The 13757-nt window shown below is 46.5% G+C and overlaps 1 long non-coding RNA gene across 1 annotated transcript; it reads left to right on the forward strand.

Moving 5' to 3' along the window:
* Positions 1-1902: 1902 nt before the first annotated feature.
* LOC107184618 lies at positions 1903-10572 on the forward strand. The gene is made up of 4 exons (XR_001515515.1): positions 1903-2074; positions 3150-3314; positions 5859-6131; positions 9752-10572. It is a non-coding gene; the product is annotated as an uncharacterized LOC107184618 (long non-coding RNA).
* Positions 10573-13757: the final 3185 nt, after the last annotated feature.

Below are 13757 nucleotides of genomic sequence, written 5' to 3' on the forward strand. Positions count from 1 at the left end.
ATACACACTTCAAAGGGTCAGGGTTTCATATACAGAGGCATTGTCAGAATGGAAGAATTAGCCCTACAGTGTTCAGGTGTTTGGCCAGAAGGAGGAAATACCATGTAGATTAAGATGCCCTGAGCTGTCTGGCAGCCAACAATCAGTTTCATGTATCCTATTGAGGTTTGGGGAAATGCCTTCAGCCATTCCCAGATTCGGCCCTGCTGTCAAGCTGGAATTGGCTTCCAGCAGAGATAATGCTATTGGGGTTGTGCTTTAAAAAGGAAAATACTTTTAGGAACATATACTGCAGATTATATGGGTGAAATGATGTCTGAGATTTGCTTGAAAAATACCCGGGGGGTGGAGGGAGAGAGGGAGCAGATGTAAGCAGATTAGCCAGGTGTCAGTAATTATTGGAGGTGGAAATAGGTACAAGGAGATCACTAAACTGTTCTCTCTACTATCATACATTTTTTTAAAAAAAGTTCAAGTGTAGCCCTGGCTGGTTTGACTTAGTGGATAGAGCATCAGTCCTCTGACTAAAGAGTCCCAGGTTCTTTTCTGATCAAGGGCACTACCTCCCTTGCAGGCTCGATCCCCGGGCCTTGGTCAGGGCACAAGTAGAAGGCAACCAGTAGATGTTTCTCTCTGTGTGTGTCTCCCTCTCCCTTCCACTCTTTCTAAAAAAAATCAATGGAAAAAGATCCTTAGGTGAGAATTAACCAAAAAAATTTTTCAAGTGTAATTTTCTTAACTCCTAGAGCTACATACTGAGTTATCTATCAGAAAAAAGATATACTGTGTACACTGTGTGGGATTTGCTTTAAAGTACTACACACAAATAGGAAGTGTGATGGGGTGTGGAAGAAACAAGAATGGCAGAAAATAGGGGACCTTGAGCTATGGAAGCTGTGTGATGGATATGTGAGAGTTCATTGTATTATTGTATTTTCTTTAATGGGACTGAACTTTTCTATAATCAGGTTTTTAATTTTTTTTAATGGATTTTATGGTTTTCAGAAAGTGCCTACATATAAAGAAGCTCATGAGAAGTTTACCTGAAACTTAATCTTCCCCTGCACAAGTGAGCCTCGTTGGGGACTTCTCCAGTTAAGAATGATCAAGCATGAAGGGGGAGAGGGAGCTGTGTCCTTGGGCACCCACACCCCTCAAAAATAGGACAGAATTCTGACAGTGAAGGTAGAGGCAGAGGACCACTTGAGGGGGCAGGGAAGAGATCTTGCTACAAGGAATCTTCCATCCTGAGCTGGCCTGTCCACACTTCAGACAGTTCTAAGACTAGGAGGTTTGGGATCCATGAGTTCTGCCATGTCCCCAGGAACTCTGCTGCCAGTGGCTGAGGCCTGAGATGCCCTCGAAGGAACTGAACCTGAAGCTACTGCTGCTGGAGAAGTTCCTGGCCATTCTGCCCTGAGAGCTGCAGTGCTGGGCCTGGGAGAGCACCTGGGCCTTGGAGAGTGAGAACTTAATGAGCCAGGCCAGCAGTTAGGAGAAGAGAGAACGGGTGTCAGAATAGGGAGGGGTCTGTCCTCAAAGAAAGACCAAATCTATGTTGACCCAGCTCTGTGTCTCTCTATTCATCCTAGCTCTTGCCTTTTTACCTGTGGGACATAAATCAGGTCTTGGATGACCTAGAGCAGTGGTTCTCAACCTTCTGGCCCTTTAAATACAGCTCCTCATGTTGTGACCCAACCATAAAATTATTTTCGTTGCTACTTCATAACTGTCATGTTGCTACTGTTACGAATCGTAATGTAAATATCTGATATGCAGGATGGTCTTAGGCGACCCCGTGAAAGGATCGTTCGACCGACAAAGGGGTCGCGACCCACAGGTTGAGAACCACTGTCCTAGAGGTTTTGGGGGTTTTTTTTGTTTTTTTCCTGTGACATTCTGATTCTCATTCTTACCTGGGTTTGCTTCATTTAAAGCATTATTTAAACCACTCAATTTTTAATCATTCTCCACAGAAACTAAAATACATGTTCTTCCACAATACAGAGTCACGTTGCTGGCTGCACTTCCCACGCCTGGTGCTTCTCACCCACCCTCTTCTTGAAACTGAAAGGTAAGGGCTCTGACTCCGGGCCCCCTCTGGTTACCCTCTTCCTGAAAGACTAGCCACGAGACCCTGAGGTGTGTGATCTTTCCACGTGGTGTTCTTAGCAAACTTGTTATCTCTGGAGACACAAACCCAAAGTGTGAAAACACTCCCAGTCTCAGCAGACATCTTGGCCTCATCCTCATAAAGGACCTGAGCTAGAACCACCCAGCTCAGCTGCGCCCCGATTTCCCACCCTCAGAGACAGAAAATTCATGTTAGTTGTTTTAAGTTGCTAAATTTTAGAGGAGTTTGTTACTCAGCAAAGAAAACTAATTACAAGTGTACTAACAAAGGATTTGGGTACCGTTTCCAGGTTTCAGAAGCCACCTGGGAGAAGTAGGCTGGATTTTTTAAAATTAGAATTTCTGGGCTGTTCTGATATCTGTTGAGAACAACTAGACAGAATATTTGAAAGTAGGACATTTAAGGGAAAATTCAGGAAATATGATCATATCAATAGATCCAAATTATATTTACTTTAATATAAATCAAACTTATTTAATTTTCAAAATAACTATTTTTACCAAAATGAATCAAAATTTAATTTGAAATAATCAACCTGTACATCTTAAATATATATAACTTTTAATTCCATATCTCAATAAAACTGGGGGGAAAATTTAAATAAAATTAATTTTAAAAAATTTACAGTATCTTGGGAAATAGGATTATAAAGGACTTTCTCTTTAAACATTTCATGTTAAATATGTAACAATTATTTTTTGCAATGAACACATGTTGCTTTGTAACCAGGAAATAATTTTTGAAGAAATACACTAGGGCCATGGTCGGCAAACTGTGGCTCGCAGGCCACATGGGGCTCTTTGGCCCCTTGAGTGTGGCTCTTCCTAAGCCTTAGGAGTGCCCTAATTAAGTTAATAACAATGTACCTACCTATACAGTTTAAAAAATTTGGCTCTCAAAAGAAATTTCAATCATTGTACTATTGATATTTGGCTCTGTTGACTAATGAGTTTGCCGACCACTGCACTAGGGGAAATGTCTAACAAGAGCAAGTAATTCTCTCTATTTCTTTCAGAGCGCCCAATTTTCTTAATTGACAGGACGTTTTCGGGAGAAGATAGCACCTCCACCATCTGCACAAGAATCCCCTCCCACGACCAGCTTCAGCCAATTGAGTCTTGGGAGCACCAGTCCCTCCAAGCCAGTGGTAAGAGGCAGCACCCCGGGAAAAGAGAGCAAGGTGTTTCTTTTTCCTGGGCCCGCCTGTGTTGGAAAGCAGGACAGAGCATCACAGCTTTAGGTCTGTGCTGAGAGCTGAGTGTGATCATCAAACTAGTGTGAGGCCTTCAGTCCAGAACTCAGAGCTACTCAGGTAGTTGGAGCACAGCAAAGGGAACGGAAAGCCGAGTCTCAGTCATTCACAGGTGCCCCAGCCACAGCCGTGTCCTTCATTCCTGAGGAGTTTACAGCAGTGGGCTGTTTTGAATTCTGGTGTGATTGCTTTTTAGCCAAATCACACTCAATGGTGTAGCTCACAGAGAGCTTTATTTACAATAACTTTATCTTTTCTTCTTCCCTACATGAGGCCTGTATTCAATTTGAAGGGAACCTAGGAGATCAAGCCACCCAGTGGGGTGTATGGAGGGGGCTCTGCTTCAGGGAAAGGCAAGGGGGTCGGGAAGCAGGAGAATAGACCCGATGAGGCATCCACCTCACCCTGGGGCAGTGGTCGGCAAACGCATTAGTCAACAGAGCCAAATATCAATAGTACAACGATTGAAATTTCTTTTGAGAGCCACATTTTTTAAACTTAAACTATATAGGTAGGTACATTGTTATTAACTTAATTAGAGTACTCCTAAGCTGGCCTTTGCGCGTGGGCCACGAAGTTTCAATCACATTGTACCTCGCGCCCGCACGTGGTATTTTGTGGAAGAGCCACACTCAAGGGGCCAAAGAGCCGCATGTGGCTCTGGAGCCGCGGTTTGCTGACCACGGCCCCAGGGGAGCAGGCAGGGTGGAGGGGCGGGCACACTCCTGTGTCTCCTTCCGAGAGGAGTGGGTAGGTCACTGTTTCTTTGCTGTAAGTTCTCAGAACTTAGCACTCCTTCGTTACAGGACAATACACACTCATTGCAAAGCCTAGAAGCACCACTAGGAGGCTGCTGCTGTAGGTTAGTAGTGTCCACTGATCTCTGCATGAGCACAAGGAACCAAGAGTTGACTTCACAAATTTGTAGGTGCCCGTGGATTCCTACATCAGGGAGAACCTCAGCCTCTTCTTGTTCTGTGTCCTGTTTCAGCTCCCCACTGAAATAAGCGACATGTTTAACAGCTTCTACAGTCTCTTGTCTCCTGTCCCTGTTGGGATCTCTGGGACACAAAACTAGGGGAGGCCAGAGGCAAGGATGACACTTATCTGGTTCCCACCAGAATGGAGGGATGGGTTGTTAAAGTATTGAAATGCTTCTAGACTAATGTTAATCAGGTTTCTGCTGTGTCCCCTAATAGCCACCTTGGCCACTCTAGTTACTCCCCTCCTGCTCCTGCCCCCTTCCCCCAACCCTCAGGACCTCTCTAAGGTCCAGCATCTAATGCTTATCGCCGGGTCCTATAAGAGGACTCCAGCCCCTGCCTCTGGATCTACAGATGAGACCAGCATCTGTTCTAATCAGTCAGTGTTCGATCACTACCAGTAGTTAATTGTAATATCCCCCTTGGCCTTTATTCACCTTCACTGCCCATGCTCAGGAAGGAAAGCTGAGTATCGTAGCCCAGCAAAATGAACACTGGAACCAACTGGATTCAGGTCCTGGCTCCACGGTATCCTATGTGATCTTGGGCAAGTCCTTTCACTTCTCTGAACCTCTGTTTCCTTATCTGCAGGCATCCAATAAAATAATAGAGGAGAAAGTAAATGAGAAATGTAAACTACAAAGTGCTTACATATAAAATTATTTTTAAATTATTGTTTAAGATGTGTATGAGTTCTTTGTCCACCACAGGACCATACCTTCACATCCTGCTTTCTTCCCTCTGCCCGGGCCCCTTCCTTTTTACCTGTTCTGCAGTTACCTCAAGCCTCCATCCTCTGCCACCCTCCAGGGGGTACCCCAGGACTTCACTCTTTGGAGGTCACTAACCTTGGCCCCTTGGAGCAACGTTTTTGGCTCCCTTCCTTAGTAACACCCTCTTCCTGTGTGGCCAGAGCTCAACTTACTCTTCCCTACTTCTCAGATTTCCCCTCCTGTCACCCCACTACCATTTTGGTCCCCTGCTTTTTCCTCATCCACTCCCCAAGTTTGTAAAATATTAATTTGAGACATTTTCTTATAAAAGTAATACGTGTTCATTATAGGAAATACAAATACAGCTAAAAAGAAACTGAAAGTAGCCCATCCGGTGTGGCTCCATGAACCGGGAGGTCATGGTTCAATTCCTGGTCAGGGCATATGCCTGGCTTTTGGACTCGATCCCCAGGGCATGCAGAAGGCAGCCAATCAATGATGCTCTCTCATCATTGATGTTTCTATCTCTCTCCCCCTCCCCCTTTCTCTTTGAAATCAATAAAAATATTTTTTTTAAAAAAAGTAAATGAAAGCAACTTATAATCTTACTATATGTATAGTATTTATAACCTTTTTTAAAAATGTAGGATCATTTATTATTTTACAACCTCATTTTTATTGCTATATCACATGCCATTATTTATGTAATCGATCCCCTGTGATAGGCATGGATTTTATTTCAATAGCTTTTTACTTTGCACTTTGTATACTTTCAGTTGTGACCTAAGGACTGAGGACAAGGAGTTCAGCTCAGATCAGGAACTTGCTGAAAGAAGACCCCATCGGTAGCTCATGCAGACTCAGTGAAACTTTGCAGGCACCAGTGCTGGAATACCGCTCAGAATGTTCCAGTACCTTAGACCAGCATCAGGGAACCTTCCAGAGGGGAAGTCAAGCAGCTTGCCCACCCATGAGAAGAGTTTGAAGAGTTGCAAGCAGGAGAAACAAAATCTGTGAGGGTGACGAGAGTGACCAAACCTGCAAGCCAGGTGAGCCCCTTGTTCAAAATCAGAGAAGTTGTCCAGGCAAAGACCCCATAGATGCAGCACACGTGGCAGACCCGGCCCTGGTTCAGCATCTGAGCCGCAAAGGATAGAACCCTCAAGAGCAGAATGGACTTCCAGGTCTCCCAGAACCTGCCTGTAGGCCCACCGGTGTGACCAGGTCAGGAAGGTGTTGCCTTTATGAGTGAAAGGTGAACATATGATAGAAAGGGACCACCAAGCCCATGGGCAGGAGAGGCTGGGGTGTGTGTGAGCTGAAGGGGAATGAAGGACATGCCTAGAGAGAGTGGGTCAGGCATCCTTCAGGAAGTCCCCCAAAACAGACCCTCTCTTTGTGGCTTTGTAACCAACCAGGTTTGTACGTGATACATTTTCTCTCTCTCTTTTTTTTAACAAAAGTAATCCATGTCCATAACAGAAACTTTAAAAATATGGATGAAAAAAAAAATGTAATCACCTATTCCAGAATCACTGGTAACATTGAATGTCTTCCTAACGCATATATATTTCAGATTTATTTAAAAAAAAAAAAAGAGGTGGGCACCCCCTGGTCCCACAGGCCCAACTTCTTTCTCACTGGCTCTCACAGTGAGAAGCAAGGTTCCTACAGGCATGTTTGTGAACACAATAGCAATACCTCTTTAGGCCACAAGAGGGGGATGTTTGCTCATGCATATCTATCCGAAAATTTCTGGGGAACCATGAAGTCTCCTTCAGCTCCCCTGAGGCCACCTATAGTAATTCTGTTCACTGCATCTCTTGGAAACCCTGGTTCATGAGGAAAAAAAAAGACGGAACTCACATTCTCTCTATAACCACATCTGCACCAATTTAACAGATCCTTGAACAGCTGTCTCCTCACTGTTGCAGCCTTGGGCTTCTGAATGAGGGGATAAACTACAAACCTGATCAGGTCATCTCCCAAACCCAACATTTTTCACGGTCATTGTTCTTAGGGTCCAGCCTAAGGGCCCTTGTTGGCTGGGTCGCTCTTCTCCTCCCTCCACCCCATATTCTGTGCTCCTCACAAACACGGCACTGGCCGTCTTCCAGCCCCTCTCACTCTGCTCCGTCACTAGCACACCTTCTAGCGTGTTTCTCTCTGGAAGGTGCTTCTCAGCACACACCAGGCTGGAACTTATTCTTCCAGGTCTTAGCTGACATCTTCCTCCCAGAAGTCACTCTCAGCCCTGTGGATCTGGCTTATGTGATTCTCCTCTGTGCGTAGCATGTGTGAGCATGTAGAATAGACTTCAGCTCTCCCAGTGCCTAACAGTCAGGCCCCCCTGTGTGACCAGGTCAGCAGGCTGTTACTGTGATGAAAAGATGAGCACCTGAGAGAAAGGCAGAAGGGCAGGGGCTGCCCATAGCATAGCATGTGGGATGACGGCCTCTAGAACGGAAGTTCCATGAGGGCAGGGACCCTGCAGGCTAATTCACTCACATTCCCAGCACCAGAGCACAGTGCCTGGCACTCCGTAGGGCTCAACAGAGATTTAGTAAATGGATGGAGGAGTGAATGAGTGTGCCTTTCCCAATTCCTTGAAGTAGAGTCTTCAAAAGCCAGTTCCTCCCCAGTTCACCACGTGCCTCCTGTTGTCCCCGGAGTCTCTGGAAACATACCTGGGGAACAGTGGTGCTACGGGACCAGGTCTCTCCCTTGTGATTGTTGAGAAACAGCGGGGTTTGGAGTGAACAGATCCAGCTTCAAGGAAAGCTCTGCCCCTTGCTGGCTGTGCCTGTGCCTTACCTTCCTTACTTACAAAGGGAGGTAAAGGGTGCCAGGCTTGCAGGATTGCGCTGAGAAATCCTACTCTGGCCTGACACGTGAAAGACCGTCAGATCAGAGTTCTTTCTCCTTCCCTCCCCAGTGCTCTCTCCTAACCCCCTCCAACCTGAAACCTGGGGACACAGACACTCCGACAGTCCCAGAGGTGCTACTGTTTTCCTGATTCCCCTCTCTTTTCCCCGAAGTTGCCAAGCCATTTGCTGCTGAGACCTCCTTCCCTGTCCTAGTTCTTCAGCAGAGATAATAGTGCCAGGTAGAGATCAGAGCAGGTACCTAAAAGGTACTTGCTGAATGAATGAATAACTGATTGGACCAGCCAGTCACAGCAGCATCCCCTGCGGCATGCTTGCCAGCGGTCAAACATGTAAGGTAGTCACCGGCCTGTTGATGGGCAGGTGGTCCCCTGCCCCCCTGACACCACCAGTAAGAGATTACGCACATGTGAAGACACAGGCCAAGACTTTACTGAAGAAAGAAGAAGAAAGAGAGGCATTGTAGCCCCATGGAGAGGAAATGGCCAAGAGTTGCAGCGCCCAATTCTTCTCATGCACAGATTAGTACCCCCGCATGTGGACCCCAAGGGTTATAGGTGCACATCCGTGTCACCTGAACAAGCTCTCTCCCTCAGGATGCCTGCTTTCCCTATAGCCAAAGTCTGTCTGTCAGGTCTGGTACTAAAAATACAAGTACTAGATTTGCCCTTTCATCGTGTTTTCTCTTATGAGGCCCCTCCCGCAGTCTTCTTTGGGCCCTGCGTGGTCTGTGTTTCATGAGCTCCATCATTCATAACCCCTCTCTGCAGTCATAATCTTCCGGTGATGAATAAGGGCTGATTTCTCCTCAAATGATCACCACCCCCAATTCATTACATTTGAAAGATTTAGCCCCGGAATGGCTAATGTGCTCGTGGGTGGGGTTTGTGCTTTCTCAGTGCGTCACTCCACTCACTGAGGAGTTTTCTCCTGTCTGAGACGCTAAAGGTTGAGCTCTGACGTGGGCTCTGCTCCATCTGAACGAGAGCCTGGCCCTATGATTTTATCCTCCCTGACAGCTGCTCTCTCCCTCTGAGGATTTTCCCGCACTGCTGCTATTCATAGGGTATCTCCAGTGTGAATGAGGAGATGAATGGAAATTTTCTCTATTCATAATATTCAAAGATTTTCTCTGCTCCATGAGTTCTTTGATATTCTGCCAGGATTCTGTCCAAATGTTTGGCCACGTGCATTGTGCCAGCAGAGCCAGGTTTGGGCTGAGAGTCTGGTTTCCCAAGATGATGTCTTTATCAGCATTAAGTCCCCAGATCCTGGCCTCTGAAGAGAAGCAGTCCTCCCAGGAGGACCCCACAGTTCTACTCTGGCCGGAAGGCTGAGGTTTGTGTTGACAGCACAGCCTTGACCCTGGCTTCACACTGTGATGACACCATAGGAAATGAGAGTGTCACAGGCCCCCCCACCCCCGTTTCCGAGAAACTTCTGTGCAAGGAGCCAGCAGCCTCTGGCTTTCTCCTCTTGTGATTACTGCAGGAGCAGGGGGAGCACAGGTAATGAAGAGGGGCCTATGTCCTAAGCACCCGGGGTCGTTGCCCACACCACACTCCCCCTGAAATGCAGCCCTTCCCCCTGAATCCTGCCCATCCTCCAAGCCTGCCCAAAGCCCACTTCTTCCCTGAAGCCTTCCAGGGACCCTGCAGGCCTGGGCTGGGTTTCTGCTCTGTACATCTATGAGCGTTCACTGCCTGTAAAACCCACTCAGCACTCAACGCAACGTCCCAGTCCTTCATACCTTTATAATCAAAAGCCTTTTTCTTCTCCAACAGACTTCAAGCTCTTTGACAGAGAAAAAACACATCTCATCTTTATGTTCTTCCTGGCACCTCTGAGAGACATGGAGAGACTCAGGAAGCTGGTGGATCGTGGTTCAGGGCAGTCATGGATGCAGGTGCGTTTACCTTTGACTGAAGTTGGAGCCGCCTTCTCTGGGATGACTGTTGGTTGGTCTCCTCCACATCATACAGTAGGAAGGTGATCTCACTGGGATTACCACCTCCCCACCTGACGCCGCCCCCAGGCAGGCCAGTCTGCTTAGCCCCGATATCCCCGAGGTGGCAGATGCTTTGTCCCCATTGCCTCAGCTCTGCCTGAGAGCTGTTGCTACCCACCATGCATTGTGCTAATCCTGGGAATGACCTTGCGGGGCGGGCAGGAAACAAGCAAGAAATCAGTATTGTTGCAGAGCTGTCCATCAGAGTGTCCGGGCTAAGTATGGCTGGCTTAGGGACCACTTTCGGCATGAACTTGGAGCTCTTAAGGGCAAGGTCTGAAGCATCTCCATATTCACAGTGCCTAGCTTAGCACCTAGTAGGTATTCACCTGGCATGGAGTACGTGAATTGTGTCTATAGTTAGCAGCAACTGAGAAGTTCGTGGAGGCAATGAGAACAGATGTTAATGGCTGTAGTGAATGTCCTCCTGGGCCACTCCCATCCCCAGTGAGAGTGCATCACCCCTTTGATGTATAGCAAAGTTCTGGGTCCCCAGCACAAAACACAGAAAGGGCTTCCTGCCTTTTGTTGTTGCAAAATCTCTGCCTCCCCTGGGGAAAGAAAAAAGAGTGTGGGGGGACATTCTGTGTATACATCTAAGGTCTTATAGAGCCTTAGAGCTCTCTTCTACTTTTCTTTGTTGTTGTTAATCCTCACCTGAGGATATTTTTTCTATTGCTTTTCAGGGAGAGTGGAAGGGAGGGAATGTGAGAGAGAGAGAAACATCAATGTGAGAGACACAATGACTAGTTGCCTCCCGCACGTGCCACAACTTGGGGCGGAGAGTGAACCCACAACCCAGGTACATGCCCTTCACCGAGAATGGAACCCTTGACCTTTCAGGACGTTGGCCAATGGTCTAACCACTGAGAAACACCAGCAGGGCTCATCACCTTTCTTTAACAGCTAGTAAGTTAGAATGTTCTTGGTGGGATATCAGAGCTGCTTCCAGTGCTGGCACTGCCTGTGAAAACTGCATTTCCTAGGGACCCAAGGCTGCTGCTAGGCGGCGGGACGTTGAACCTGGTGAAGCTGTGAGCCCACCATTGAGCATTAAGAAGAGAACGAAAGGGAGAGTCCTTGCCAGCTGCCTCTGCATCTCCTTAGCAAGGCTTACACGTTCACGGGCAGGAGGACAGCTAGTCGCCGGGTTTTGTGCTCCGGTCTTGGAAGTTTTTAGATGGAGTGTCATTTGCAGGGAGTCTCCAGAACACCCTCTCAGGTCACTCTTCTAATGACTATGCCAAGACCAAAGTGACTAAGAAATCATGGAAACAGGCATAGGAGATTGAATGGATAATGAAGTGAAGGCTATTGAAGGAGGAAGGGACTGGAGGGTCAGGTGACTGTGAGCTCCACACTCCTAGAGAATTGGCCAAAGCAGCTCCAAAGGCTTCTAGGAAATTGCTCAAGAAACCAGATCTACCCCCTACTCCCTACTACAGAGGACACCAGGAGACTTCCTGTCCAGAACAGCCAGGGCAGCCTCTTCTGATGTTCAGAGACAAGCAGACTGTTCTTGCTGGGGTTCTAACCCCACTCACTGAGTGTATAAGGCACAATTGCAGTGACTAACACCTTTAATGCCAGCTGTGCCAAGTGCTGCACATGCAGTATCTCATTTATTTATTTTTAAAAAGTCATCTATTGGTTTGGAGGGAGAGAGAAACAATGATTTGTTGTTTCACTTATTGATGCATTCATTTGTTGATTCTTGTCTGTGCCCTCACCGGGGATCGAACCTGCAACCTGGATGTATGGGGATGATGTTCTAACCAACTGAGCTACCTGATCAGGGCCTACAGTATCTCATTTAATCATCCTATGAAATAGGATGTTTCTATCCTCATGTTACAGATAAAGAACATAAGACTTAGAGAAGTTAAATAACTTGACTTTCATGCAGCTAATACGTAGAAGAACAAGGATTCGAATCCCGGTCTGCCCATTACCTATGCTCTTGAAAGTTCTACTTTTCCCATTGCAGGATTTTAAATCCCATTTGCTGGAATAGCCAATCCACTTTCTGCCTCTGTTTATGGCCATATTGAAATAGTCCTGCTTCCACAATCCCTTCTTCAGCGTGTCAAAGCCACAAAATGGCTCATGAGAGAGAGAATCCAGTAGGTACTGACCACTTCCAATCCCTATTAAAGCCACATTCCCGAGAGATATCCAGTTTTCTCCAAGGAGTCACTGGAATTTCTGCTGTGGGAATTCGGGGAGATTCTTGAGTCATGGCAGATTCAAGAACCTGATTATGCTGTCAATCCTGTGAGGCAGTTTATTTCTGCTCCCGCATGACTGGGTCTCAACTGGAGTGACCAGATGGCTGCATTTGACCATGATGTTTGGACTGTGGCCATAGGTCAGGTACTGTCTGCCACTTTTCTCCATGTACCATCTACTGAAATGTCCAAATGTGTTTCATGCCCTCTTTAGTCTTCTCCCATGTGGTCTCTCTCTTGGTAGAGTACCCTAAACTTATGTTGTTGCTCCACTCCACTGCACCTGTCCTACCTCACAACCCCTTTTGTGGGGAGCTGCCTCATTCAGCCCTCACTGCCAGGTGGTTGTGTTGTATCACATGACCCTGCCTCTTTCCCCTCCCTGCACAGACATACAAGGTCACTGGACCAGGATCCATGATAAACTGGCCAAGGACTTTTGAAGTCACCTGGCTCAAAAATATAAAAAAACCTAGTTAGACCAGTCAGACTCTCCTTTTGGGAAATTTGAACCAAAAAAAAAATAAGACAGTATAGGCAGTGTGTGACAAGATGTTGAGGGCAAGTAGGGCCTGGGTGGAGCAATGTGCTAGCCCAGTGGTCGGCAAACCGCGGCTCGTTTCCTTAGAAACCCTAAGAATACAACGTAAAAGAACTCAGAACACTCTGAAATTGCAGTTTCTGTTCGAAGAGTTCTCAATACTAAACTCTGTAATTCTTATGTGAACAATGAGCCTGCCTTGGGCAAGAGGATAAAGGAATGACCAGAGCAGAGCTGGGACTCTGTAAAAGGAGAAAGGAGCCAGCCGCAGAGGCACCCTGGCACTCCATGGCTCAGCAGGGCCATGTGTGTCATTGCACCAGCTGGTTACTTATTTCTTTTGCTGTCCGTTGACTTAGAAATGGGCATGTGACTTAGTTCTGCCTAAACATACTAGGAAATGGCTGGGGGACGTTCTGGGAAGAATTTTGTTTTTTGATTCAAAGAGAAATAGTGAATGGGGCCTGTCCCTTCTTTCTGCTTTGAATATGGATGTTTGACACTTAGAGCTATAGCAGCCATCTTGAGACCATGAGGCAACAAGGACAAGGAAGAAAGCCAACCCACCGAGGTTGGCCTAGCAGACAGACAAAAAGAACCTGGGTCCTTGCTGATGTTGTTGAACCACTATACCTATCCTCGAACCACCTAATTCCAGTCTTATTGATATATTAGTTAAATGTCTATTTTCTAAGCAGATTTCTGCTATTTGAAGCCTTAGGCATTTTTGACCAATATAGCACTCCCCTGAACCTCTCCATCTTCAAATCCTTAGAGCCTAAGGCTCTTGATATAGCTCCAAATGGAAAATTAACCCAAGCTTAGACATTGAAAATCTTACATATATGGCAGGAAATAAAGTCAAGATTTATCACAGCCTACAGAGCAATTTTAGCACTTAGTCCCAATTCTCAGGGCCTACAGAACACAGACAAGGGAAAAAACATAGATTCAGGAAAGTTCTAGATGCATAAGCAGGCGTTTTTTAAAATGGGGTTCAATGTTGAATTTTA

Source organism: Myotis davidii, unplaced genomic scaffold, assembly GCF_000327345.1.
Source record: "Myotis davidii unplaced genomic scaffold, ASM32734v1 scaffold726, whole genome shotgun sequence".
Lineage (NCBI taxonomy): Eukaryota > Metazoa > Chordata > Mammalia > Chiroptera > Vespertilionidae > Myotis > Myotis davidii.